Source organism: Oryctolagus cuniculus, chromosome 6, assembly GCF_964237555.1.
Source record: "Oryctolagus cuniculus chromosome 6, mOryCun1.1, whole genome shotgun sequence".
Taxonomy (NCBI): Eukaryota; Metazoa; Chordata; class Mammalia; order Lagomorpha; family Leporidae; genus Oryctolagus; species Oryctolagus cuniculus.
The window spans coordinates 59,824,711-59,852,000 of record NC_091437.1 but is presented as its reverse complement, the minus strand read 5'-3'; the positions used below and the strand labels follow the sequence as shown (position 1 = coordinate 59,852,000).

At 49.9% G+C, this 27,290-nt stretch overlaps 1 long non-coding RNA gene across 1 annotated transcript in view; it reads right to left on the bottom strand.

The window, feature by feature from the left end:
- Positions 1 to 983: 983 nt before the first annotated feature.
- LOC127490554 (uncharacterized) overlaps positions 984 to 27,290 on the bottom strand; it is a 106,606-nt gene continuing 80,299 nt past the window's right edge. Inside the window, exons 2-3 of the long non-coding RNA XR_011389905.1 lie at positions 2,577 to 2,755; positions 984 to 2,035 (exon numbers count right to left, since the gene is read on the bottom strand). This is a non-coding gene — a long non-coding RNA (uncharacterized lncRNA). The remainder of the gene's footprint in view (positions 2,036 to 2,576; positions 2,756 to 27,290) is intronic.

The window sequence follows — 27,290 nt, the reverse complement described above, 5'->3', positions numbered from 1 at the left end:
CACCCTGGGATCTCGCTGACAACAGCCAGACGGCCTTGGAACGTGGGCGCGCAGTGTCTTCACGGGGGCAGCGGCCACGTGCACCTCCCTTTCCACTGTAACCCCAGAGCCCAATCCAAGGCCTCCTGGCGACTAAATATGCAGAACACAGCTTAAAGAACAGATGGAGACGGAGGAAGCAGCGTGCTAAAGGCAAGGGACGTGACAGTCGCCATGTCACCGGAGGCCGCAGCGCTCAGTCCAAGGCTGGAGGCGCCCACCCACAGACGCTACTGGGCATGCGCAGGAGAATGGGGGGCTGGGGCGCGAAAGACAGACGGGAACCATCCAGGCCAGGGGTCTGCCTTTGGAAGCCGGAGATCTCAGCCTCTTGGGTGAGGGCTGGGTGGGAAAGGCTGGAGCAGTGAACGCAGTGAGTGCGAGGGCAGAGAAACCCGCTTCACTTGGGCTTTTCACAAAGCAAACCAGGGGGAAACCAAGCTGCACCACCCGGAGAAACGCGGAGGGAGGGAGGGGGAGAGAGGGCGAGAGGGCCCAGGGGACAGGACAGAAGCGCGATCCCCCGAGGCCACCTGCCCACCGAGGGCAGAGGGGGCTTCGCCTCCAAACCCCAACCTCTCACACCGCCCTGGAGCTCTGGGTGCTCGCCACACTCCGCGAGCAGGCGTGATGGACCCTCTGCCTCCCCACTTACCAACGTGTAAATTAACAGGCTGTAATTCCAGCCAGGGGTTCTGGTGACATCATAACCACAGAGCCACAAGCTCAGTTCACCAGAAGCCCAGGATGGAATTACACCCTTTTTTTCCTAATCCAGGGAGCTCTGGTCACTGCCATTTTTTCATGACATAATGGAAGCGAGCACTCCTTTAACCGTTTGTGTGTGGCCTCTCTCCTGCCCTCTCCGCCCACCCTGCCAAGACTTCCTGCAGGAGACCCCAGCCCTCCCAGGCTCCGCCTCCTGCAGCCCGTCTCCCCTTCCCTCTCATCTGTGCTGCGGCTTCTATCTTACAGTTTTGCTTTTTGGCACTAGCGCTGTGGCGTAGCGGGTAAAGACACTGCCTTCAGCACCGGCATCCCATATGGGCACTGGTTCGAGTCCCAGTTGCCCTGCTTCCCATCTGGCTCCCTGCTGATGGCCTGGGAAGGCAGTGGAAGACAGCCCAAGTCCTGAGGCCCCTGCACACAAGTAGGAGACCCGGAAGAAGCTCCTGGCTCGGATTATGACCCCAAAGTGGCAGGAAAACGAAGCCATGTTTGAAAGGAATCGGGAGAGTTTACGACTTTCTGAAGGCAAACGAGCGTCCCCAACCCGTGATTTGCTCTTGAGCCCTGATTTTCATCAGCCGCTCTGCTGAAGACAAAGTCTGCCCGGACATCACATGACCCGCTCCTCCGCTTCCCCATCTGAAGCCGGAAGCTGATACCTAAACTCCTGCGGGAGCCTCGCCCAGGGGAAAAAGCTGCCAGGGCGGGCGAGGAGAGAAAGAGCGTTCACCTGCTGACCCTTGGCCGGCTCTCAAGCCCTTTCCCAGAGATGTTTGCTTCCTCATTTTGTGGAGGGAGACGGGCGCTCAGAGACGTGCAGTGTTTTGCCCAGAGTGCCACGGCTGCCGACTACAGTGGTAGCTGCTCACTCGGAGTCTTCTCTGCTACATTCTCAATCCCCTACACTCAACCAGCGTCGGAAGATGTTAAATGAGAAATCCCAGGGAGAGACAATTCATGGGTTTTAAATTGCACGTCCCTCAGAGTCGGATGAAGACATCTCACGTGGCCCGGCTCCATCCCACCTGGCTGTGACGCATGCCCTTGTGCAGCGTGTCCACAGGGTGTATGCTGCCCTCCTGTTAGACTCCTGCTCACTGGCTCAGCCGTCGGATGGACTGTGGGGCTATCACAGAACCTGTGTCCAAGGACCCTTACGTAGTAGCCACCTGCTACATCACAGCACCTCTGTGACCCCCCACCGCACCTCAGCACACAGGCACTGTGCCATCTCGCATCCCCACAACAAGGGTGAGTCCAAGATTCTCTGGAAGATGGAGAGAAAAAAATGCATTCAAATAACTCATTACAGTGTATTATTATAATTCTACTTTATTTTTAGTTAGCGTTAAGCTCTTACTGGGTCTGGTTTATGAATGTTACTTTGCCATGGGTACATATGTATGCATAGAAAGAAACAGCACGTATGTAGGATTAGATCCTATCTGTGCTGTCACGCATCCACCGGGCATCTGGGAACGAGTGTAAAACCCCTGGACCTGAACCCACTCTGTCTGACTCGGAGGCTGAGAATGCTCTCTAATGGCCTTCTGCACAAAATATTTCAATAATAAATGTTGTACAGGGCTCCAAAAGGGCTTTTAATATCGGAAGGGATAAAAATTCTGTTATTTTAGGGTGCAATAAGAGACCAAAAAAAGATATTTAAATGTTCTCTGTGTGTGTTTTGTTTCAATAAAAAAGGAAATTATTTCAAAATTATTATGATGCCCCCCCCAAAAAAATGGCTTCACATCAATATCATACAGCAGAAATGAGGCAGATCAGCATTGCCGATGGTCACTTACAGGAGAGTGCGAGTTCATGGGTGCACCTGCCACGCCGGGTGTGCTGGGAGTGTTTCCTGAGGGCAAGAGGACCGTGAGTGGTAGGGGCCCAGTGACATCAGGGCTGGGTGAAACCTGATGACGTCACAGTTCCACAGACAGCTGCAGCTGGGGCATCTCACAGAGGGTCACAGGGCCACCTGCAAACATCGGAGAAGAGGACCTTGAGGGAAGTGGGGGTTACAACAGAAGAAGACTGAGCATCCAGGAAGCGCGTCTCTGCCCCTAAGGAAGCACAGGTTAGGCTGAGGAAGACGTGGAGCCCGCAGCCTGATTCCTCCAGCGTCAGGGACAGCGAGCAGCGTGCTCCCAGAGAATCCGACCGGGAAACGCCGCCAGCACACATCACACGGGCTGCAGAGCGGAAGCGGGAGCCACACCGCACAAGCAGGCGTCTTGCTCCTCCAGCTTCAACACGACTTGACAAAATCCCCTAGTGATGGAGAACAATCTATTCATTCCCAGCAGCAAACATTTAATTTCCGAATTAGTCCCATATCATTGTATTGCATGCTGGGAAACCATCATCATCTTCTAAATGTAGAAAGACAATTTGCAAACGTCTTGTGGGTTTTCCTCCCAGTTGAAATGTGCAGAATCCCACGGGCTGGCCTGACACATGGACCGGCAGGCAAAGCCAGTCTCGACCAGCTGCCTAGAAAGCTGCACCCAGGGCTTCTGCTGAGGCAGGCTACGAGGACCGGCTCTGGCGCCAGAACACCCAGCCCCAATGTGGCTTCTTGATCTCGACAAGCTTCTCAAACTTGATCTGCCTTGGTCTCCTTGTCTGTAGAATAAGGATCAGAGAGCCCCACGTGTTGTGCTTGTTCTGAGGATAAATGATGGAATACACAGAAACCATTTAAGACTGTAGAATAGATGCTCAATGAATGGTGGATGCAAGCCTTCTCTTCTCCATCACTACATTTGTGTTGACTGGAACGTTCGTCAGTGATGGAAAACCTGACTCAAACATAGCTCGCATAACTGAAGGAAGATCCAGCTTCAGGCATAGCTTGATTCAGGGGCTCCAGTGGTGTTGTCAGACTCCGCCTCTCTCTCTTTCCATCTCTTACCTTTCCCTACTCTGGCATAGCCCTATTCTCAGACAAGCTGTCTCTTCATGATGGCAAGAGGGCTGCAATATGCCAGCCACCTCCGGTTCAACTCCCATAGGAAAAACATACAAAATAGGTCTCAGTAAGTCCTGCTCAATTCAAAGATTCAGTCTACTAGGGACTGCATTTAGCCAAGTAGTTAAAATGCCCACATCGCACTCGAGGTACCTGGGCTCCATACCCAGCTCCAGCTCCTGACTCCAGCTTCTTGTACTGCAGACCCGGGAGGCAGTGATGACGGCTCAAGTCATTGTGTTTCTCTACTGGCTTGGGAGACCTGGGCTGAGCCTCTGGCTCCTGGCTTTGACCTGGTCCAGTCACAGCCATTGCCAATATTTGTGAATCAGCAGATGGGAGAGCTCTCTCTCTCTAACTCTGATTGTCAAAATAAATAAATAAATCCTTTTAAAAATTTAGTTACTATTTACTATTTTTAAGTTCCAGCTAATGCACATTAGGAATCTTTGCCCATCATTTCTGTCACTGCTGACAAGGTTCAGCATTTGTCATGTTTGCTGAATAAAGGGTGCTAACCTCATTATCTTATCCAAAAGATTTCATGTTCCTGGTGCACAAAATGATAGGACAGTGGGACTCAAGGACACGGGCTTCCTGCACGGGGGATTCCTGGGCCCACCAAGTCAGAGCTGCCTCTCCTTGGGCTCAAGCCCCATCTCCTGCCACCTGCCCCTGTGCTGCAGCCCACCGTGGAGACAGCACCCAGCGTGGCCATGCTCCACCCAACCCGACACCTGGCCACGCCCAAGCACCTTCCTCTCACACACGCTCCACCCCCAAGGCCCAGACAATACCCTCTTAGCTCCTGGGCTGCTTCCTCCCTCCAAGCAGCCTGCAGAATGCAGAGCTTTAGTAGCTTCCAGTTCTGATGACATCAGGCTTGATCAAGTTCCTATTCCTTGCTAAATACTTGGTGAAATGCACTCCCCCAGCTGCCCATACCCCCCGCTGTCAACACCATGGTGCTGGAAGAGAAAACCTGCCACCCGTGCACAGAGTCTGAACCCTGCGGTCCCAGGAGTTTGCCGCCTCTGCACCTGCAGAGCTGGGAGCCGGGCATCTCCCCACCGACAGGTGTGGTGCCCCGTGGTGGGCTCCCCAGGTTCAGACCCAGGTAAGGCCTGTTCTCTGTAAGGACCTGACAGAAATGCCACCCGACTCTCTGCTGTAGTGCAAGACCATAGACTATTGTATAAAGAAAAGGGATTCATTTCTTGTAATTCCTGATCCTGGCAAGCCCAAGGGCGCAGTGCCAGCATCTGGCCAGGGCCTCCTTGCTGCCTTATTTGGCCTAAGGATATCTTTCCATTTTGACGTTTTTATTACATTCTCTCTACATTTAGTAAGTGGTGCTATTTTTATTCACTTGTGGAAGTAATATGAGATAGAACTATTTGTTTCCTAAAAGTTTATGAAATACTAATTCCATACTAGTGCAGATAAGACACCCATGTGGGATTGATTGTCAAAACGGCCTATGAATGCTGGAAGTCTGGGAGCCACCGCCCTGTTGGAGACATCCCCATGTCCCACCTCCCACCAGGCCATCTGCCCTCCCTGAGTCATCTACGTGCAGCCTGCTACAGCCAGCAGGAGGGAGCACATAACATGGCCACGCACCTGTAGCCTGCACACAGGAAGGGAAGTGGCCATTCACGTTCAGACCTGAGGGGGTCGGAGGAGAGGGGGCCTCTCTGGGAGCATCAGTCCTGATAAGCATTATGGACCTGAGTGGTGCCGCTGGTCTCATGCTGCCAGGGGCTGTGTGCGCAGCCCCCCGAATCCCCTCTGTTGAAGGTTATCAAACTGAAAGCCCCAAATGAGCAAGATGATGCCCCACACACCCCTTCCCTGGTTTCCCTTTCGCGCAGTGCCTTCCTGAGTCCTCGGTGGTGGGTGATGATGGCTTCCCAGTGGCCACTGTGTTCACTGTCCTTCATGCCAGTCCTCAGAAAGATGCCCATGCCCTGACCCCCACAGCTGCTGTCACCTTATGACTTGCACCAAGGAGACTTGGCGGGAAGGATGAAGTTAAGAATCTGGAACGGGAAGGTTAGCCTGCATTACCAAGTGGGCCCCCATAAATGCAAGGTTCCTCATAAGCAGGCAGAGGATCAAGGCAGAGAGGACAGATGTGCCAACAGCAGCCGAGACTGAAGACGGAGGAGGGGGCCGCTGGCCAGGGAGTCCAGGTGACCTCTAGAAATGACAAAAGGCACCAAAATGGATTCTCTTCTGGCGCCTCCAGCAGACACCCAGCCTGGGCGACACCTCCCTGTAGCCCTTGAAGACTCATTTTGGACTTCGCCTCTGGAACTATAAAAAAGGCCATCTGCCTTGTTTCGGGCCACCAAGGTCATGGCCATATTTCTACAGCAGCTCAAGATACTAAGACACCCCAGCATGCACTGCCGAGGGAAGGAGCCGCAGATGCTGACCCTTGCAGCCTGCGGGGACCACCACAGGGCCATCTCTCGAGATAAGACAGCCCCTCCCCAGACCTGTTATTCCACAGGAGTCTCCCTGACTCCCACCCCCACCCAGACGTAATCACCTGTGCGGCTGGGTGCTCCTCCCAAGGCAAACAGATTGCAGCGCACATGGCAATGTCAGTGCTCCAGATGCCCACTGAATGACCAAAAGTTACCTACTAGCCAAAGTCCCTGTTAGCATAAAACCACCAGTTAGAGCAAGGGCTGACAGTGAGGAGCTCTCTGGTGGTGGGAAGGGGTCCCCACCTTCTTTGCCCAGCTCCAGGTAAGATTCTGTGTCTTCCAGCACAAAAGCATTGTAGCTTCCTACTCACTGCCATCCCAACTCTCCTGCTGCCATTTTTCACTTGCTTTTTAAGAAAAAAAAATTAAAGGTTCATTTTATTTGAAAGGCATTGTTACAGAGAGAAACAGAGAGACACACAGAGATCTTCCAACCACTGTTTCATTCCCCAATGGCTGCAGCAGCCAGGATGGGGCCAAGGCCAAAGTCAGAAGCATGGGACTCCATCTGGGACTCCCAACGTGGGTGGCAGGGGCCTGAGAACTTGGACCATTTCTGCTGCTTTCCTAGGAGCTTTAGCAGGGAGCTGGGTGGGGAGTGGAGCAGCCAAGACTCAAACCAGTGCTCATATGGGATGCTGGTGTTGCAGGCCCCAGCTTCACCTGCCGCATCACAACTCCAGGCTTAAATACATTTTTACTTGTATATTGTCATTTTATTTGAAAGAGAGAAAGAGAGAGAGGAATCTTCTACCCACTGGTTCACTTCCCAGTGCCCACAATAGCTGGGGCTGGAGCAGGCTGAAGCCAGGAGCCAGGACCTCCATCTGGATCTCTCACATGGGAGCCAGGAATCCAAGTAGCCAGACCATCCCCTGCTGCCTCTCAGGGTGCACACTGGCAGGCAGCTGGGATAGGAAACAGAGCCAGGACCCACACCCACACACACTGATCTGGAATATAGGTGTCCCGAGCCACATCTTAACAGCTGTACCAAATGCTACCCCTGACCTCAGTCTGAACATCTGAACAATGCTTTTCGTGCTTTTCCCATGGGTGCCCGGGCTGGAGGGCATGCATGTCTGACAGCAGTGAGAGACCCACATCAGACAAATGCACACATCCTACTTTTGCTTCTTTAAGTAAAACAAGCCAAATGTGGTGTTGAGGGGTCTTCCCTGTAGACACGTGAGCTTGATTTCCCACTGCGTCCTCAGCTGTGTGGCCTGCAGTAGGTCCGAGCGTAGCTCAGAGCCTGCTCCCTCGTCTGTGCAGGGTTGTTACAAGGGTGAAACTATGAAATGACAGGGTCTAGGGAAAGCACTCAGCTCAACAGCTGCTCAACAGTGGCCACTGTGGCGCTTTTCTCCTAAATGAAATGTGGCAGCCGCAATATTTCTATTAAAGTTTCCACCTAATGCATATCATATTTTATACATTCTTTCCCCTGAACTCCCAGGCAGGGATTAGCACAGTATTTTCTTACTTGGACATCGCTGCCCTCCCCATCCTGGGACACCAGAGTTGGCTGTGTCCCCAGCACCCACTCCCCTCTTTGAGAAGGCCCCTCCCCCAGGGATGGGCCTGATTGGCCAAAGGGATTCCTAGCAGCTGGTTCAAGAATATGGAAGTGAGCCAATCAGCACATAGCATTGCCTGAGCAACAATTATTGAGTCAGGGGGTGTGTGTGACCTCAGCAGGTCCAAGTGGAATGAAAGTACTGAGTGTGTGGTGCCTTCTCTCTCTCTCTCTCTTGATCTCTCTCTCTCCTCCCTCTCTCCTCCCACCTCTCTCTCCTCTCCTCTCCTCTTTCTCCCTCTCTCTTCCCTCTCTCCCTCTCCCTTCCTCCCTCCCTCTCCTCTCTCCCTCTCCTCTCTCCTTCTCCTCTCCCTCTCTCTCCTGCTCTCCCTCCCTCTCTTCTCCCTCTCTCTCCCTCTCTCTCCTTCTCTCCCTCTCCTTCTTTCCCTCTCTCTCCTTCTCTCTATCCCTCTCCTCTCTCCTTTCTCTCCTCTCTCTCTCCTCTCTCTCTCCCTCTCTCTCCTACTTTCCCCCTCTCCCTCTCTCTCTCCCTCCCTCTCTCTCTTCCTCCCTCCCTCTCTCCTCTCTCACCTCTCTCATCTCTCTCCTCTCCTCTTTCCCCCTCTTTCCTCCCTCTCTCCCTTCCTCCCTCTCCCTTCCTCTCTCCCTCTTTCTCCCTCTCTCTCCCTCTCTCTCCTTCTCTCTCTCCTCCTCTCTCCCTCTCCTCTCTCTCTCTCTTTCTCCCTCCCTCCCTCCCCCTCTTCTCTCTTTCTCTCTCTCTCTCTCCCTCTTGCTCCCTCCCTCTCATCTCTCTTTCTCTCTCTCTCTCCTTCTCTCTCTCCTTCTCTCTCTCTCCCTCTCCTCTCTCTCTCTTTCTCTTTCTCCCTCCCTCCCTCCCTCCTCTCTTTCTCTCTCTCTCTCCTTCTCTCTCTCCTTCTCCCTCCCTCTCTCTCCCTCTCTCTCCCCCCTTCTCTCCTCTCTCTCTCCATGGAGTCACAAACACAAAGGCCACAATGAAGACAGCCAGAAGTGCAGAGGCATCCTGTGGGAGAGGCCTGAGCCGGAGAGCTGCAGATGGCTCCCCGATGCTACCACAGGACCGTGTGCTGGCCCTGCCCCGAGAGCCCTGGCACTGATCTCATTCTGCTGGGAAGCCTGGTTCCTCTGTGTTCCCTACAGCTCTGCGAGCTCCCCGGGAGCCTCCTGCTACCACGCATCCTTACTTGTTGGGTAGAGCACATTTACGCTATGAACCTCCCAAGCGCCCTCACTAACTGATGGAAGAGCTTAGCACAAGAGCGTACCTGGTATCCAGGTACTTGAAACCAACGGCAGCTCTGATCCAGCACATCGAGTGAGTGACACACCCATGGGACCCTGACACCTGCTCTTTCCAGCCCCAGCTTAGCTCACCCCCTCCCTTCGTCCTGCCTCACATGATTGGTGCCACTTTTATTCCCCCCACACATCTTATTCCCCTCCCATCAAGGGCAAAGCCCAGAAGGTATCTACCATGAATCTCACAAGTGTTGCTCACCAGATATTTCCAACGCTCCCACTGCCAACACCTAGCAGCACTGTAGGTTCTGGTTCCCTGACGGCTGCCCCAGGAGTTGTTAATGAAGGTGGTGTGACTCATTTAATCGCAAGTGCATGAACCCCCCGAGTTCTTATGCCTTTGTGGATGCCGTGGCCACACTGGAGATGGTGTCTGTTCTGACGCCTGGGTACCCTGGTCAACCTGCCCTGGTCATGCAGCATGAGTGGGAAACAAACTTTTGTTGGCTGGGGGTTATTTTTTTTGAAACATTTTTTATTTACATTATGATCAAAGGTTTAATGTTCCACTAAGTGAAGAGTTCAACAAATAAAAAATAAAAATACCCTAATTCAGCAGAAATATAGGCCAGGGCTATAAACAGCTGAAAAGCCCTCAATTTCACTCATACACAGAAAATTTTTAAATAGTCACAGATCATTAAAACTACAGCAGTAGAAAACTCTTGGCAGTTTGGTTGACAAAGATTTAAAACCTAGGTTGACAAAACACTGTATTTGCAGCAAAACTGATTACAATGTAGGGACTGCTTGTTACCACAGCAAACCTAACCTGATCTGACTGATACATACAGCCTCTCTTCCCTTTAGCACTTGGAAAGTCCATGATAAATGCTCATTAAATTACTTACCCTTCTCACATCCATCATCTCCCTGCTAGCATTCTAACACCATTTTTGGCCATGTTTGATGGCTTAGTCTGTCTCCTGGCTTCTTACTGAGCCGTGTCTCGGTTCCTAAGTGGCACCCACTAGCAATTCTTTGAACCCTCTTCAAAGGCCTACACTTTGGGTGCAAACTCACCTCCTGCTAAGAAGTTTCACTGGGAAGGTCCTGCACAAGCCTGCTGGGGATGAGGGAAGCTTGGTGGCATTTCTCAGAGCACCTGCTTGGCTGATGCAGCCAGGGTTCCGTGAGTACAGGCGGTGGGTTCTCACATGTGTAAAAGCATCATCCCTCTCAAGACCACAAATCCGGAAGCAGGTTGACATTGAACACGTTGAACACGTGGCTGTGGGGAAGTGCCCCAGTGTGCTGGAGACTGCAGCGTGGGAGTAAGCCTGTGAGTACTAACCTCAATTTGGCCATCATATTAGTTCACTGGCCTCCTTTGAAGGCAAATGGGGGAAAAAAAACTCAAACAAAAAATAGAAAATAAAAATCTCTCAAAACATTAAAAAAAAAAGTCAGGATGAGGGGGCTGCCATTATGGTGTACTAGGTAAAGCTGCTACATGGGAGACCTGCATTGCATATCCGAATGCCTGGGATTAAATTCGCCTCCTCTTCCAATCCAGCTTCCTGTTAGTGCACACCCTGAGACATAGCGGATAATGGCCCAAGTACTTGGGGCCTGCCACTCACATGGGAGACCCAGAAGGGGTTCTTGACTCCTGGATTCAGCCTGGCCAAGCCCTGGCCATTGCAGGCATTAGGGGAGTAAACCAACAGACAGAAGATCTCTCCATATCTCTCTCTGTCTCTCTCTGTCTCTCTCTGTCTGTCTCTCTCTGTCTCTCTCTCTGCCACTCTGCCTCTTGAGTAAACTTTTTTAAAAATGTCAAGAAGAAACTACCCCCATCCATGACACCATGCTGCTGTCTCCAGCTCTCTGCCATTACCTGGGAAAGCAGTAGATGACAGACCAAGTCCTTGGGCCCCTGCACCCGTGTGGAAGACCCAGAAGAGACTCCTGGCTTCTGGCTTCGGATTGGCTCAGCTCCGGCTGTTGTGGCCACTTTGGGAGTGAACCAGTAGATGGAAGACCTCTCTCTGTCTCTCTCTCCCACTGTCTATAACTCTACCTGTCAAATAAATAAATGAAATCTTAAAAGAGAGAGAGAGAGAGAGAAACCAAATCAGAGAGCATAGTACGAGTGGGGGCAGCAGTCCTGACATTCCGTGATAGCCTATCAGATAAACAAGTTCTTAGGGCAGCACAAATGTTACCTCTTTAAATACAGATTTCTCAATGAACCAAAAATTCAAGCAAAGGAAAGTGGGTAGTGTTAAGCTACCATTTACATCAAGTTAGGATCAATTAACGAATTTCTGTGGTAGGCAGAAAAAGACCATCTCCTCTCCTCTCCCTCACCCCTGTCCCCAAAAGACACCCCTGCCTTAGTCCCCAGAACTTGTGGATGGGTGACCTTACATAGGTAATGAAAAGGTAATGAAAGCTTCTGGTGGGCTGATATTAAGATAGGGACATTATCCTGGATCATCTGAGTGGGTCCATTGTAAAAGCAGGAGTCCTGGAAAATGGGTAAGTTGGCAGAGCAGACCCAAGTGACACATGTGAAAGCCCCTGAGCCACCCTGGTCAGCTTTGACGATGGGAGGAGGGACCAGGAGGCCAGGGATGCAGGTGGTCTCCAGAAGCTGACAAATACAGCCTCACAAAGGAGCACAGTCCTTCCAAGACCTTGATTTGAGCCCAGTGAGACCGAGGTAGCATGTCTGCAGAGCTGTAAGATGATCTGTGTTGTTTTAGGCCATTGCTTGAGGTAAGTTGCCATAGCAGCCACAGGAAACATGTGCCGGCTTCCAGCAAGGACACATCTAGTAAACCAGTAGGGATCTCGGCTACCCAAGGACTATTTTGCCACTGTGGCTAGGAAGATGCAGGTGCTCTGTTTGACCAGGCCTGGGATACATGCCTCCCTCTGACTTGGATGTGGGAGCAGCCTCAGTCAAACCACATGGACTGGGAGTTGGGAAACAGGGTATCTCCCCAAGAAAGTCTGGGCGCCATTACTAAAAAGGAGGAAATGTGTGCCAGAGAGACAAAAGCAAGCATGAGCCATTCCCGAGGCTAATCTCTTCCCAACTCACTCCCCACCTCCACTAACCTCAGCAACTCCAGATCAAATTCGTTGTCAAACCCATCCAGGAGATGCAAATCCTCTACAGTGCAACATCACCTTAATGCACAGTGATACCAATAATCTTTCCAAAGATGCAAGTCATTAATTTCAGGACAGGGGCTGGCGCTGCGGTAGCGGGGAAAGCCGCTGCCTGAAATACTGCATCCCATATGGGCACTGGTTTGAGTCCCAGCTGCTCCACTTCAGATCCAGCTCTCTGCTGTGGCCTGGGAAAGCAGTAGAAGATGGCCCAAGTCCTTGGGCCCCTGCACCCACATAGGAGAGCCGGAAGAAGCTCCTGGTTCCTGGCTTCAGATCTGCCCAGCTCCAGCCATTGTGCCCATCTGGGGAGTGAACCAGCAGATGGAAGACCTCTCTCTCCCTCCCTCCTTCCCTCCTCTCTCTCTCTCTCTCTCTCTCTCTCTGGCTTTCAAATAAATAATAAATCTTTTTAAAATTTTTTTCAAGAGAATAATGGTGGAGGACAACTCAAATCCAGTGCAGGATCTGGTCAAACTATTTAAAAGGAAAAGAAAGTCTGCAGCAATGTTGCTAAAAGAAAAAAAAAAGGATTATTTGAACATTGGAATTTGAGGTCCTCAAATATTTTTGTCAACACTGATCTTTTCTATAAGTCTGTGGATATCAGGTAGTGCTATATTATGACTTGGTAATTTTTTTTAAATATTACACACACAAAATCAACATTTGATTCTTAGTTCATATGTTCCAAGAGTTAGTACACAGCCACAATTATAACCTAAATCTGATTATGTTATAGTCCATTTCTCATAGCTAAGTGAACATGTTTATCTCGTGGGAACCTTGACCTGAATTTTCTTGACCCTGAATACTCTGAACAAGAGTGCCTATGCTGATTAGCTTCTTGTGGTTTCTCTTCTGAGAAATAGCTGTTCATGTCTTTGCCCATTTTTCTACATATTTTCATGTTGATTTATAACTGTCCTTGATTCTAATCCTTTGTTGTTGTGTGTACTGCAAATGCCTTCTCTGGGCAAGTTATCATTTCAACTTTTTGGACATAGCTTTTAATTAACAAAGTACCAGTCAGTGCTGTTTTTGTTTGTGTGTGTGCTTGTTTTAGATCTGATAAGGAAGAAGCGTTAGCCCCTAGTTCAAGAGGATTTACTGTAAGGGTTTGCTATACCTATCATGGTCAGATAACCTGGAACTGCTGAAATTCAAGGTCAACACAGCACAAGATGCTGACCAATTCTTTACTCAGACTTTCTGCGGTCAACGTTCCCACTCAGTGCCAGAAAAGAACTCAGTATCTTTCCTCGGGATGTGCCAGATCAGATAACGGTCGTGGGCCACAGAAAGACGGTTCCATTAACAATGTGTGACAGTGGTTCCATCAGATTCTAATGGAGCTGAAAAATTCCTATCACCTTGTATTTTCACTGTGCCTTTTCTATAGGCAAACATGCTCACATACACAGATGCCTACCACAGTGTCGCAATAACCTACAACATTTGGTACAGTAACATGCTAGAGGTTTGTGGCATAGGAGCTATAGGCTACACCACAAGGCCTACATGCAGTATTCTAGGCCATCTAAGCTTCTGTAAGTGCACCTGCAGAGAGCTGGATTGGAAGCAGAGCAGCTTTAAACCTGAATGAGTTCACTGTGACTTTTGCACAGTGATGAAATCTGTGCGATGCCTTTCTCAGAATGTGTCCCCGTAAGCAACAAGTGATTGTACTGAACAAGGTCAGTGTCTCCCTCAAGTTGTGTTCTTATCTCAAAATCGGTGCCCCTGACAAAGTTGCTTTCCGGTCTTTTTGGAAATCTTAAAATACTCTGTTTGCATCACTATTGCACTTAATCATCAATTGGGTAATTCACGCTCTAAGAAGACAGCTGGCCGGTGCCGCGGCTCACTAGGCTAATCCTCCGCCTTGCGGCGCCGGCACACCGGGTTCTAGTCCCGGTCGGGGCGCCGGGTTCTGTCCCGGTTGCCCCTCTTCCAGGCCAGCTCTCTGCTGTGGCCAGGGAGTGCAGTGGAGGATGGCCCAAGTTCTTAGGCCCTGCACCCCATGGGAGACCAGGAGAAGCACCTGGCTCCTGGCTTCGGCGGCAGCGGCAGCGGCTGAACCAATGAAAAAGGAAGACCTTTCTCTCTGTCTATCTCTCTTTCACTGTCCACTCTGCCTGTCAAAAAAATTTAAAAAAAAAAAAAAAAAGATAGCTACAAGAAACCAATCTTGTATTAGAAAAGAGCTTCTTTATGAAAATTCTGTAAATGCATTGGATTCATTCACCCTTGCCAACTAAGAACACATATTATTACATCTGGTAGAAAAACAAAGTTAGACCTCCATCTCACACCATTTAAAAAATGTCCTGGGGCCCGGCATTATGGCATAGCAGGTAAAACCGCCACCTCTGATGCCGACATCCCATATGGACGCCAGCTGCTCCACTTCCAATCCACTCCCTGCTAATGGTCTGGGGAAAGCAGTAGAAGATGGCCCACATGCTTGGGCCCCTGCACCCACATGAAAGACCTGGAAGAAGCTCCCAGCTTCCAGCTTTGGCCTGACCCAGCACTGGCTGTTCTGGCCATCTGGGGAGTGAGCCATTGGATGGATGATTCTCTCTCTCTCTCTCTCTCTTTCTCTCTCTCTCTCGTGTGTGTGTGTGTGTGTGTGTGTCTTCTCTCTCTGTAACTCTTTCAAATAAATATTACTTTAAAAATTTCTAATGCGTAGTTCTAAATGGAAAAACAAAACACATAAGAAAAATATTTTCATACTATAGGAGATCTTCCAATAAATATGTATGAAAGAAAATCCAAAGGCAAGAGTAAACAGATTCAACACCACAGCACTTTTAATTTTTAGGGTGCAAGCTTTTTAGTCCACTTAAAAGTAGAATAAGTAAAAAGGACATTTAATCATCAAAAAAATGTAGGATAGTTCCTGGATTGGTTCACTGGGTTTGCATTTTATCAGTGAGGACCAAGGTTCTATCTTGTGACTTGGCCATTCTCAGCTCTTTGGCTTTTGGCCTTGGACTTGTCCCAACACTTCATATCTTCTCCCTCAACGATGACCAGAGGCTGAAACAGGAAAGATAGGGCTCCTTTTGGGTTCCTTTTGAAGAGTGTGAAACTGTCCCATAAGCTTCCCTTCCCTGAACCCCCAGTGAACTCCCCTCACACCTCATGGACCATCGCAGCATCACAAGCCTGCGCCTGAACCCCAGAACTAGGAAGAGGAAGAAGATAATGGGGGTTGACGTAAGCTGATCAGAATTCCCCGCTGGGGCTCCCTGCCCCATCCTCCCACACCCTGAGGCTCCCTGCTGACTCTGAATGAATGGCTGGTGGGTAATCAACCCCCAGCACCTACCGTGGATAAGAGAAAATCCCCTCCTCGATAGAAATAATTACTGAGCTCAGAGCACGCGTCAAGCTGCCCTCGCAGTCTGGTAAAGAGTCACTAAATGGTTCCGGAAAAGGCCAGAGGATGGATGTTAGCCTTTGAGGGTCATCTGCTGTCTTGCACAACTACCCAACTCTGCCTGTGTAGCTCAAAAGCAGCCGGAGACAGGAAGTAAATAAACAGGTGGATTTGTGCTCCAATAAGGCTTTATACAACAGACTACAGTTTGTGACTTCCAAGTCTAGTGGAGAGATAAGCATGTGTGCAAAACCAAGACCTCACATAGGCTGCACACAGTTTGTTTGGCAAGACCTGCAGTTTCCTATAGACCACAGTCCCCTCTAATCCCTATTGTCTTACTCCTTACCACTTTTCACAGTTACTGTCATGATTCCTGGGGAAAAGCAAAAGCTATTTCACCCAGAGTTCTAGGAAGCACCCATTTGAGAGATGGCTTTTTTGTACATAAATTTCATTAACAAATACCACGTAATGAAACTATTCCAAAGTCATCCTTGGACTTGGACTACACACCACACATACACACATACACGCGCGCGTGCACACACACACACATTTAACCAAGTCCTTTAAGCACTGATTTTCTAGCCACGCAGTCCAAAGCAGCCCTGTGCTAACCCTTTCTCAGAGGGATCACCAGCAGCCCAGGCTGACAAGCTCCGTGGCAGCCCCAGGCCTGCATTCTGCTGACGAGCCGCACGCCCGTGGTTTATGAGCTCAGTGGAATCCCTCGATAGAATTATAGCCTTTTATTGAGTCCTGAACCATATATTATCATGAATACTAAGCCAGTTCAAATGGTCCATCTCCTCCGCCTTCACATTAGACAGTCTTTAGCAATTACCCTCCTCATCAAAGAATGTGTTTTCTTTGGCACCGAGTCCTGCTGAAACCTAACGTGCCCAGGCCCTCTGCACCTCACCTCCAGGCTCTGAGCTACACTGCCCCAGACTCACAGCTGTGAGTCTGGGGTCATTTTGACAAAGACCATGGGGAAGTTCAATGTCTCCATAAAAAAAATAATAAGCAAAGAAATGTAAGAAATGTCAAAGGGTGAGCTGACTCCAGAAAGACTGGTTATGCACAGAACAGCAATCTTTAGGGATGTCAAGGGCTGGGGAGCACCCTGCCCATGCCCCCTCGTGCACTGAAGACACGCTACCAACTCTCATTCATTCTACAAATATTTGTGTGGCATCTGCTTTGGGCCAGATATTGTGCTGGGTGCAGCGGATACAGCAGAGAATGGAAAAGGCCCCGGGCCTGACAGTGACTCAGCACAGAAGGGAGGGCTGGGGACATTCAGTAGCCAGGTCCCCAAGGCCATGCTGTGCAAGTGGGTAGTCAGCGAAAGAGCGGCAGGCTACATGTTCGTGACAAATCATCACAAACGCCAGGGCACCAGGGTGGGCTTAAGCCAACAGAGACGTCTTCATTCACAGTTCTGGAAGCCGGGAGTCTGGAGTCCAGCGTGGTGTGCGCGGGGCCACACTCCCTCCAGACAGTCTAAGACAGAACCTTCCTGGCCGCTTCAACTTCCAAGGGCACAAGGTGCCCCCTCTCTCTGCCTCTGTCTCCACTCAGCCTTTTATTTTTTATTTTATTTTTTTTATTTTTTTGACAGGCAGAGTGAACAGAGAGAGAGAGACAGAGAGAAAGGTCTTCCTTTGCCGTTGGATCACCCTCCAATGGCCACCGTGGCCAGCGCACTGCGGCCGGCGCACCGCGCTGATCCGATGGCAGGAGCCAGGAGCCAGGTGCTTCTCCTGGTCTCCCATGGGGTGCAGGGCCCAAGCACTTGGGCCATCCTCCACTGCACTCCCGGGCCACAGTAGAGAGCTGGCCTGGAAGAGGGGCAACCGGGACAGAATCCGGCGCCCCGACCGGGACTAGAACCCGGTGTGCCGGCGCCACAAGGCGGAGGATTAGCCTAGTGAGCCGCGGCGCCGGCCTCCACTCGGCCTTTTCTTCTCCCCCACTCCCAAGCCGGGCTCCCGTTTGTCTCTCACAAGGCCACAGCTGAGCGACCCAGGATGATCATCTCTCAGCATGCACAATGCAATGAAATCGACAAGGGCCCTTTCTCCAAGCGAGGTCACATTCACCAGTTCCTGGCCAGGGACACACGTTTTGGGAAGTCACTCTGTGAGAGACAATGACGGGGTACATCACTGTAGCCCAGGGGGTCAGAAAAGGCCTCTAGTGTGGGTATTAGGCCTAGCAGTTATGATGCTTGTCCCATGTTGGAGTGCCTGGGTTCAAATCCTACTCCAGCTCTGGGCTCCAGCTTCCTCCTAATGCAGACCCTGGGAGGCAGGAGTGATGGCCCAAGTCACTGGGATCCAAGGGAGACCTGGATTGAGTTCCCGGCTCCCGGCTTTGGCCCCAACCCAGCCCCAACTATTGCAGATATTTGGGGAGTAAATCGGTGGATGGGCGTGCTGTCTCTGTTGCTCTTCCCTTCAGAGAAATCTTCTTAAATGTAAACTGTTTAAAAAGTCAAGGCCTCTTAGAAGGTGAGATATAAGCCATGACCAGGGTGAGGAGGATCATGCCATACAGGGTAGGGGAGAACTAAGTGTAGCGGGAAAAAGCACTGCTGACCAAGGCACAGCCTGTGCAAAGGCCCTGAGAGCAATCAAGTTAATAATACTCCATAAACTGGAAGAAGACCAGCATGACCAGAGGGACTAAAATGACCTGAAATGTGCCCACCGAGGGGGTGGAGAAGAGTTATTCGGAAAGCCTGGGAAGTCTTCCGAGGAGCTGAGATTTTACTTCAAGTGAAAGGAGAAGCTGCTGAAGCATTTTTTTTTAAAGATTTTTATTTATTTGAGAGGTAGAGTTACAGACAGAGAAAGGTCTTCTATCTGCTGGTTCACTGTCCAAATGGATGCAATGGCAGAAGCTGAGCCAATCCAAAGCCAGGAGCCAGGAGCTTCTTCTGGGTCTACCAACTGGGTGTAGGGGCCCAAGCACTTGGGCCATCTTCCATTGCCTTCCCAGGCCATTAGCAAAGACTGGATAGGAAGAGGGGCAGCCAGGATTTGAACTGATGCCCATATGGGATGCCAGCACTGCAGGTGGAGGCTTTGCCTACTATGCCACAGCGCCAGCCCCCTGCTGAAGGTTTTTAAGCATAAGAAGTATATGAGGCCAGCGCCACGGCTCACTAGGCTAATCCTCCACCATGTGGCGCCGCACACCGGGTTCTAGTCCCGGTCGGGGCGCCAGATTCTGTCCCAGTTGCCCCTCTTCCAGGCCAGCTCTCTGCTGTGGCCAGGGAGTGCAGTGGAGGATGGCCCAAGTTCTTGGGCCCTGCACTCCATGGGAGACCAGGAGAAGCACCTGGCTCCTGCCTTTGGATAGGCGTGGTGCGCCAGCTGCAGCGCGCCGGCTGCGCCGGCCATTGGAGGGTGAACCAATGGCAAAGGAAGACCTTTCTCTCTGTCTCTCTCTCACTGTCCACTCTGCCTGTCAAAAAAAAAAAAAAAAAAAAAAAAAAAAAAAAAAAAAAAAAAGAAGAAGAAGAAGAAGTATATGAATAGGGCCGACGCTATGGCGCAGTGGGTTAGAGCCCTGGCCTGAGGCGCCGGTGTCCCATATGGGTGCCAGTTCGAGTCCCAGCTGCTCCTCTTCCTATTCCAGCTCTCTGCTATGGCCTGGGAAGCAGTAGAAGATGGCCCAAGTGCTTGGGCCCCTGCACCTATGTGGAAGACCCAGAAGAAGCTCCTGGCTCCTGGCTTTGGATTGGTGCAGCTCTGGCCGTTGTGGCCAACTGGGGAGTAAACCAGAGGATGGAAGACCTCTCTCTCTCTGCCTCTCCTCTCTCTGTGTAACTCTTTCAAATAAATAAAAATAAATCTTTAAAAAAATTAAGAGAAAAAAATAAAAAGAAAAAACAGAAATATATGAATAAATAAATCTACATTACATTTTGAAGACTTTTCACATAACAGATCTAGCCTTAAACTGGGAGCTGTAAGTTGATTATAGTTGAAAAAATGCGTTGTTTTTTATCATTTATTCTGTTATATGAGTTAACTCATTTGATTTAAAAAATCCATATAACCCAAATACAAGCCAGGGCATCATCTGCATTATGGGCTGGACTGAATAAAATTTCAAAGGTTGATGTCCTAACCCCAGGACCTGAGACATGACTTTATCTGAGGACTACTGCAGACGGAAGTATTTGGGTTAAAATGAGATCCCGGCAGAGTAGGACGGGCGTCCTCATAAAAGGGGAGATGTGGGCACGCGTGAGCACACAAAGCAATGCTCTAGGAGAGTGACGATGGCCACAGAGCTGCTGAGCCGGGAGGCCTGGGACGCAGCTTCCATGTGGCCCTCAGAAGGAACCGGGCCCGCCACCCCGCCTCTCAGGCCTGCCTGCGGCCTCCAGAACAAGGACGAGGTCCACTTGGCTGCAGCAGCCTCAGCAAACGCACGCCACCTGAGGCCGGACGTGAGGAAGTGAGGCCAGGAGACCCAGAGGAACTAGGGGCACTGGCGATCTTCACCAGCGCCCCTCCTAGGAGGGGAAGGGATGAGATGCACAGCCCACAGGGCGCTCTGACCCACAGCCTCGCCTAACAAACTCCTCTTCAAACCTAAGAAAAAACAAAATAGAAGAAGTGTTTTAATTAAAAAAAAAAAAAAAAAACTCCCCAAGGGGTGGGCAGTTAGCTTATAAGTTGAGGCTGCCACAGCCCCCATGGAGGGGCCTGAGGTGGACTCCTGCCTCCAGCTTCCTGCCAGCACCCGTCCTGAGAGGCAGCAGGTGTGCATCGTCATTGCGTTCTCACTGCTCAGGTGGGACGGAGTTCCCAGCTTCAGCCCAGCTGTTAGGGGCTTGTGGGAAGTGAACAGGCAGATGGGAGCTCACTCACTCGCTCGCTCTCAACACCTCTCTTTCTCTTTCCCTCTCTCTGCCTTTCCAATAAATATTTTTTTAAAACTCTCCCCCCAGTCCTTGCACAAGATTCCGGATGCCTTCATCCCCCACGCCCACTCCCTGGCTCCTCCCCGTGCGTCTTCATCTCTCAAGCGCTCACCACCATCCCCTCTGCCCCGTTCTGACCCCATCAGCACATGAGGCCCAGGAACCTGCAGGAAAAGAGGTAGAACCTCTCCTAGCCCCTCCCCTGCCCTATAGCTACCGAGAGGAGTGGGATGGGGCAGGAGTGTAGACACAGTTTTATATCTTACTCCTTGTCATGCACATCTTTGTAATAATACAGCCTCCATGCAGGCAGAAACTACATCTTTTCATTCCTGCATCCCCTACGTCGGATAGCAGATCACCCTCCACAAAGGTAAGCCAGACTGACCATAATAACTCGTGCCAGAGCCCCGATCCTTGCTCCGGGAGGAAGCATTCTTTCTGCACCATGTACCCAAGTTGCTGAGCTAGAACTCTCTGCTCTTAATTAGTGCTGGCAGCCTCTGTCATGAGTGACTGGTGATATTTTTCCATCTACTCATCACTCCTACAAATGGACTCCCTCCTGCTAACAGGCAATCAACAACCCAACATGGCCCTGATCACACGTGAGGGAGGGAGCAGGAGCCATCCGGGGCTCCCACCAGGAACACGGATCCCAAGAGCCACAGGGTTGGGCAGCAAATCCTCTTCCACCACCAGAGTAGGTCCGATCAGTCAGACTCAATCCTGAAAGGGACAGCGGGCGGCTGGGGCGGGGTGGGGTGGTGTGTGTGAATCTCCACCGCTCCTCCGGGAAAGGAACTGTGCTCCGTTTCACTCGCGCTTCCCGTCTCCTAGCCTTGGACCGAGCACTCTGAGAAGCTGATTAGGCGGTTGGTCGGTTGGTTCATGGCTTGGCTGGATGTTGGTGGATTGACTGCTTGGTTCACTGAGAGGATGAATGAGCACACAACATCTCTGTTCGCTTCCGGAGAACTCTTCTTCAGGGACTGGCCAAGCCCGGAAAGTCACTTTTGCTCCTATGCCTTAAAGAGCCCCAGCTTCTCGGGCTGAGAAAGGAGCCTGATTTGGTAGAGCCCCAGCATCCCTACAGAGGCTCACGAGCCGTAAACAGGATTACTTCCAAGGCACTCGGTAGAGAATTTTATTTATGCAAACTTTCTAACTTTGGGCTCTTTTTTTAAGATGTACTTATTTATTTGAAAGTCAGAATTAGAAAGGGGGAGAGACATAGAGAGAGACAGAGGTCTTCCATCCACTGATACACTCTTCAAATGACCACAATAGTAGGAGCTGGGCTGATCTGAAGCTAGGAGCCAGGAGCTTCTTCCAGGTCTCCCACACAGGTGCAGGGGCCCAAGGACTCGGGCCATCTTCCACCACTTTCCCAGGCCATAGCAGAGAGCTGGATGGGAGGTGGAGCAGCCAGGTCTCAAACTGGTGCCCATTGCAGTCAGCAGTTTTACCTACTACGCAGAATCCTTTAATTTTATCCTTCTAATGGTTTACAGTCCCCTCTTGAGATCCGGACATTGTTGAGCACCTACTGTGTGTCCAATCCCACAGGAGAGGCAGGGTTCAAAATTTTACTGTCCCCAAATGGTTTTGATTTACTATACAGGCTCTTGCACATTGGTGATTGACATCTAAAATTTTATGAGTTTAAATTGTACAAAGGATGTAATTCCCACTACACTGTAAATATTGACATTTTATAAATAAAACTTACATCACTCTTTTAAACGTTTCCAATGGAATCTAAATACCATAGCAATTTGATACTCACCATGAGCTATTTTGAAAAAAACACACAAACTTCTTTATGAGTCAGAAATTTTTACATTTTTTTCTTTTCCCTCCTTGAAATCCAATGCACTCATTTGTTCTAATATAATTGTCATACTAGAAATTGCTTCATTATCATCTTATTATGAGTCTATGCAAGAAAAAAGTCTATAAATTAAAATTTTAATTTACTTTCATTTCCCATTACCGTTAAGCTCTGGGTGTAAAACAATTTTCCTCTGGATTGAGCAGTCATTGCAATTCTTATTTATACACATTTTATGAGGGCAATATAAGTTTAACACACTTTAAATGCAGGTATGCAATACACACATACAATTTATTGAAAATATATGTCTTACTCAGAACAAAAACACCAGTATTTCCAATGTCACTGTTTCACACTTCATTATTTATTTATTTATTTGAAAGGCAGAGTTACAGAGAGAAGAAGAGATGGCGAGATCTTTCATCTACTGGGTTCATTCCCCAAGGGGACACAAAGGCCAGGGCTGGGTCAGGCCAAAGTCAGGAGCCAGGAGCTCCATCTGGGTCTCCCATGCGGGTGCAGGGGTCCATCTTCCCTGTTTTTCCAGGCCATTAGCAGGGAGCTGGATCAGACATGGAGCAGCTGGAACTCAAACTGGTGCCCATAAGGGATGCTAGCACTGCAGGCTGCAGCTTAACCTGCTAAGCCACAATGTCATCCCATGGGTCTTTCTTTTTTAAGGTAGGAGGAAAACATTTGAAAAGAGTTCTCTCTGATTGGCGACAACTAACTGAGCACCAAAGGGGAAACCTGTTGAAGTGAAATGGACACTATGAGAAACAGTGACTTGACCAGCCCTTGTCCTGACTATTGATGTACAATGTAATACTTTATCCCTTTTAGTATTTTTTTTGTTCTAGTACTATTGGTTGAACTCTGTAATTAACACACAATTATTCTTAGGTGTTTAAATTTTAACTGAAAAGTGATCCCTGTTAAATATAAGAGTGGGAATAAGAGAGGGAGGAGATGTACAATTTGGGACATGCTCAATCAGACTTGCCCCAAATGGTGGAGTTAGAAACGTGCCAGGGGATTCCAATACAATCCCATCAAGGTGGCATGTACCAATGCCATCTCACTAGTCCAAGTGATCAATTTCAGTTCACAATTGATCACACTGATAGGTCTAAGAGTCAAAGGGATCACACAAACAAGACTAGTGTCTTCAAATACTAACTGATAGAATCAAAAAGGGAGAGAACGATCCAACATGGGAAGCGGGATACACAGCAGACTCATAGAATGGCAGATGTCCTAAACAGCACTCTGGCCTCAGAATCAGCCCTTAAGGCATTCAGATATGGCCGAAGAGCCCATGAGAGTATTTTAGGCATGGAAAGCCAAGACACTCTGAAAAAAAAAAAAAGAAGAAGAAGAAGACCTAAATGAAAGATCTCTGCGAGTGAGATCCCAGTAGAAAGAACGGGGCCATCAAAGAAGGAGGTACCTTTCTCTGAAGGGAGGAGAGAACTTCCACTTTGACTATGACCCTGTTTGAATAAGATGGAAGTCGGAGAACTCAAAAGGCTTCCATAGCCTTGGCAACTCATGACAAGAGCCTAGGGAGATTACTGACGCCATAAACAAAAGTGTCAAATTGTTAAGTCAACAACAGAAGTCACTGTGTACTTACTTCTCATGTGGGATCTGTCCTTAATGTGTTGTCCAATGTGAAGTAATGCTATAACTAGTACTGAAACAGTATTTTACACTTTGTGTTTCTGTGTGGGTGCAAACTGATTAAATCTTTACTTAATATATACTAAATCGGTCTTCTGTATATAAAGATAATTGAAAATGAATCTTGATGTGAATGGAATGGGAAAGGGAACAGGAGATGGGAGGGGTGCGAGTGGGAGGGAAGTTATGGGGGGGAGCCATTGTAATCCATAAACTGTGCTTTGGAAATTTATATTTACTAAATAAAAGTTAAAAAAAAAAAAAAGGAAAGAGCAGGAAGAGAAAGAGAACAAACCCCCCTTGCAGGCGCATTCCCAGGCAGATGTGTGTTAGCAAAAAGACCTGTGGATTCCCTTGAAACTACCTTTGTCCTTAGAAGCTTTTGCAAAGGTTGCCTGTACTTCCAGGAGTACAGTTGTTCTGATTTGAGGCTCACCTCATGGACAGTTCAGGTAAAAACAAGACATGACCTCAATCTTACCAGACACACCTGAGAATCAGAGCCTAGGAAAAGATCTAAAGAATCGTCCCAGACAACACACGCAGTGGGCAGAACAACGGCCCCCAACCACGTCCCGTGAACCTGTTAATATGTGACCTGGTATGGCAAAGGGGAATCAAGGTGGCCACCCAGCAGTAAAACAGGGGCCGCATCCTGGACTACCCAGGCAGGACCAGTGGAATCCCAAGCGTCCCTAGAAGTGGCAGATCTGAGAGATTTGATGTAAGAACTCAGCCTGCTGGCTGGCTTTGAGGAGGACTGTGGCCCCGTGCCAAGGAACACAGGGGCTCTGGGCGCTGGGGAACACGCGGAAATGCTGGGGAACACACGGAAACGCTGGGGAACACACGGAAACGCACTGGCCTTCAGAGCCCGCGGAAAGGAAGCAGCCGTGGAGCCCGGGCTCGTGCTGCATGAAGCCCCTGCGGCTGTAGTCACTTGTTGACAGCAGCAACAGGAAACACGTGCGATAGAGAAATGCTCCCCAGGCAGGACAGAAGGAGGTGCCCACCCTGCTGGGAGTGTCACAGAAAAGCACCAGCCAGCTGGGGACAGCCCAGCGCCCTGCGGCTGGGCCCCGAGGCGCACTGCCCAGGAGCACACGCGTGAGGTCCATGCTGCCACCTGTGTGACTGCGCTGTGTCCTCCCTGTCAGCCACGGAGTGGAGCCCGGGGGTGGGGGGGGGACGGACTCAAGCCAGGCCGAGCCCTCCAGCCTTCCCAGGAGCAGGCCACACCATGACTCCCATTGTCCAGCCGGGCCACGTGAGGCTCTGACAAGTGGATAAACTTGCACCTGGCCAAGGATGTGCCTTCTTCCACTCTCCTGGGAGCTTTCCAAAAATCTAGATTTCTTGTTTTTTTGACAGGCAGAGTTAGACAGTGAGAGAGAGAGAGAGAGAGAGAGAGAGAGAAAGGTCTTCCTTTTTCTGTTGGTTCACCCCCAAAGTGGCCACTACGGCCAGCGTGCTGCACCAATCCGAAGCCAGGAGCCAGATGCTTCCTCCTGGTCTCCCATGTGGGTGCAGGGCCCAAGCACTTGGGCCATCCTCCACTGCCTTCCTGGGCCACAGCAGAGAGCAGGACTGGAAGAGGAGCAACCGGGACAGAATCCGGTGCCCCAACCGGGCCTAGAACCCGGGGTGCCGGCGCCACAGGCAGAGGATTAGCCTAGTGAGCCATGGCACTGGCCCAAAAATCTAGATTTCTAAACTCCAGTCATTTGCGGCAGCACGGGTGGCTTTGTAGTCCACGATAAGAAGTGAAATAAGTCGGCTGGTGCCATTAGGAGAGTGAACCAAGGGAAGGAAGACTTTTCTCTCTGTCTCTCTGTCTCTCTCTCTCTCACTGTCTAACTCTGCCTGGCAAAAAAAAAAAAAAAGAGTGAAGCAAGTCAAGGCCAGAGAGACACATGCCACATGATCTCCCTTGTGTGCGGGAGCTTCCAGAGCTGATCTCACAGTAACAAAGTAGAACCGTGGTCCCCCACGCCTGGAATGGGGTGGGGAAAGCAGGGGTAATGGGGGCCGGGGCACAGTTGGGCAGGAAGAACACGTCTCGTGTGCTGAAGCACAGGAGGGCACATACCTGGGGTTGACACTGAATCGTGTATTTCAAAATACTAGCAGGGCATGCTTTGAATGTTCATAGCACAGAGAAATGCCAACTGTCTGGGGTGATGGCTACACCACTTCCCCTGATCAGATCATCACACGCTGTCTTACACATGTGGAAACATCACACCGTACCCCAGAAATAGGTACACTCATGATCAATTTTCACTCTTAACAATTCACAAAATAAAAGTCTACATGCCTGAACCCCACTGCAGAGCGACTGAATTAAAGTCTCCAGGAATTGTTCCCAGAAGTCCTCATTTTTCTCAAGTTCCCCAGGTGAGTCCAACACCCACACAGGTCTGGGGGGTCCCTGCATGGAGCAGCTCTGAGCTGCCAGGTTAAATCCTCTTCACAGGTAACTGTCACCTGTCCCCACTGAGTGACAGATGAGAGGGCTTAGATGTTTGTAGAAAATAGAATTAAAAGCTTATTTTGATGCCAAAAAAAAAAAAAAAACCTTTTGAAATCCATGAATAGTTTTTTTCATGATGTACATTTTCCGTGGACTTTTTTGAAGATGACTCACACACACACACACACACACACACACACACTGCTGTCAATCAAATGCTGGGTTAAGGAGCTGGGCTCCCCCTCCACAGGATAGGAGTGGTTCTCAGCCCCCGCCACACTGGAATTCCCAGCAGGCAAGCATTGTCAAACAGTGGATTAAGCCCCCACTTGGGGGCCAGCATTGTGGCACAGCTGGTTAGGCTGCCACCTGTGACATCAGTATCTTATATCAGAGCTCAGTTTCAAGTCCTGGCTGCTCCACTCCCGACCCAGCACCCTGCTAATGCACTGGGAAAGTGGCAGATGATGGCCCAAGTGCTTGGGTCCCCTGCCACCCACATAGGAGACCCTGAAGGAGTTCTAGGCTGCACAGCCATTATGGTCATTTGGGAGAGTGCACCAACAGATGAAAGATCTCTCTCTCACACACACACAAACACACACACTCTCCCCCCCCCCCCACTGTGAGTTTCAAATAAAATAAATGTTTTTAAAATTTTTTTATTTTATTTATTTGAAAGGCAGAGTTACAGAGAGAAGTAGAGACAGAGAAAGAGATCTTTCATCTGCT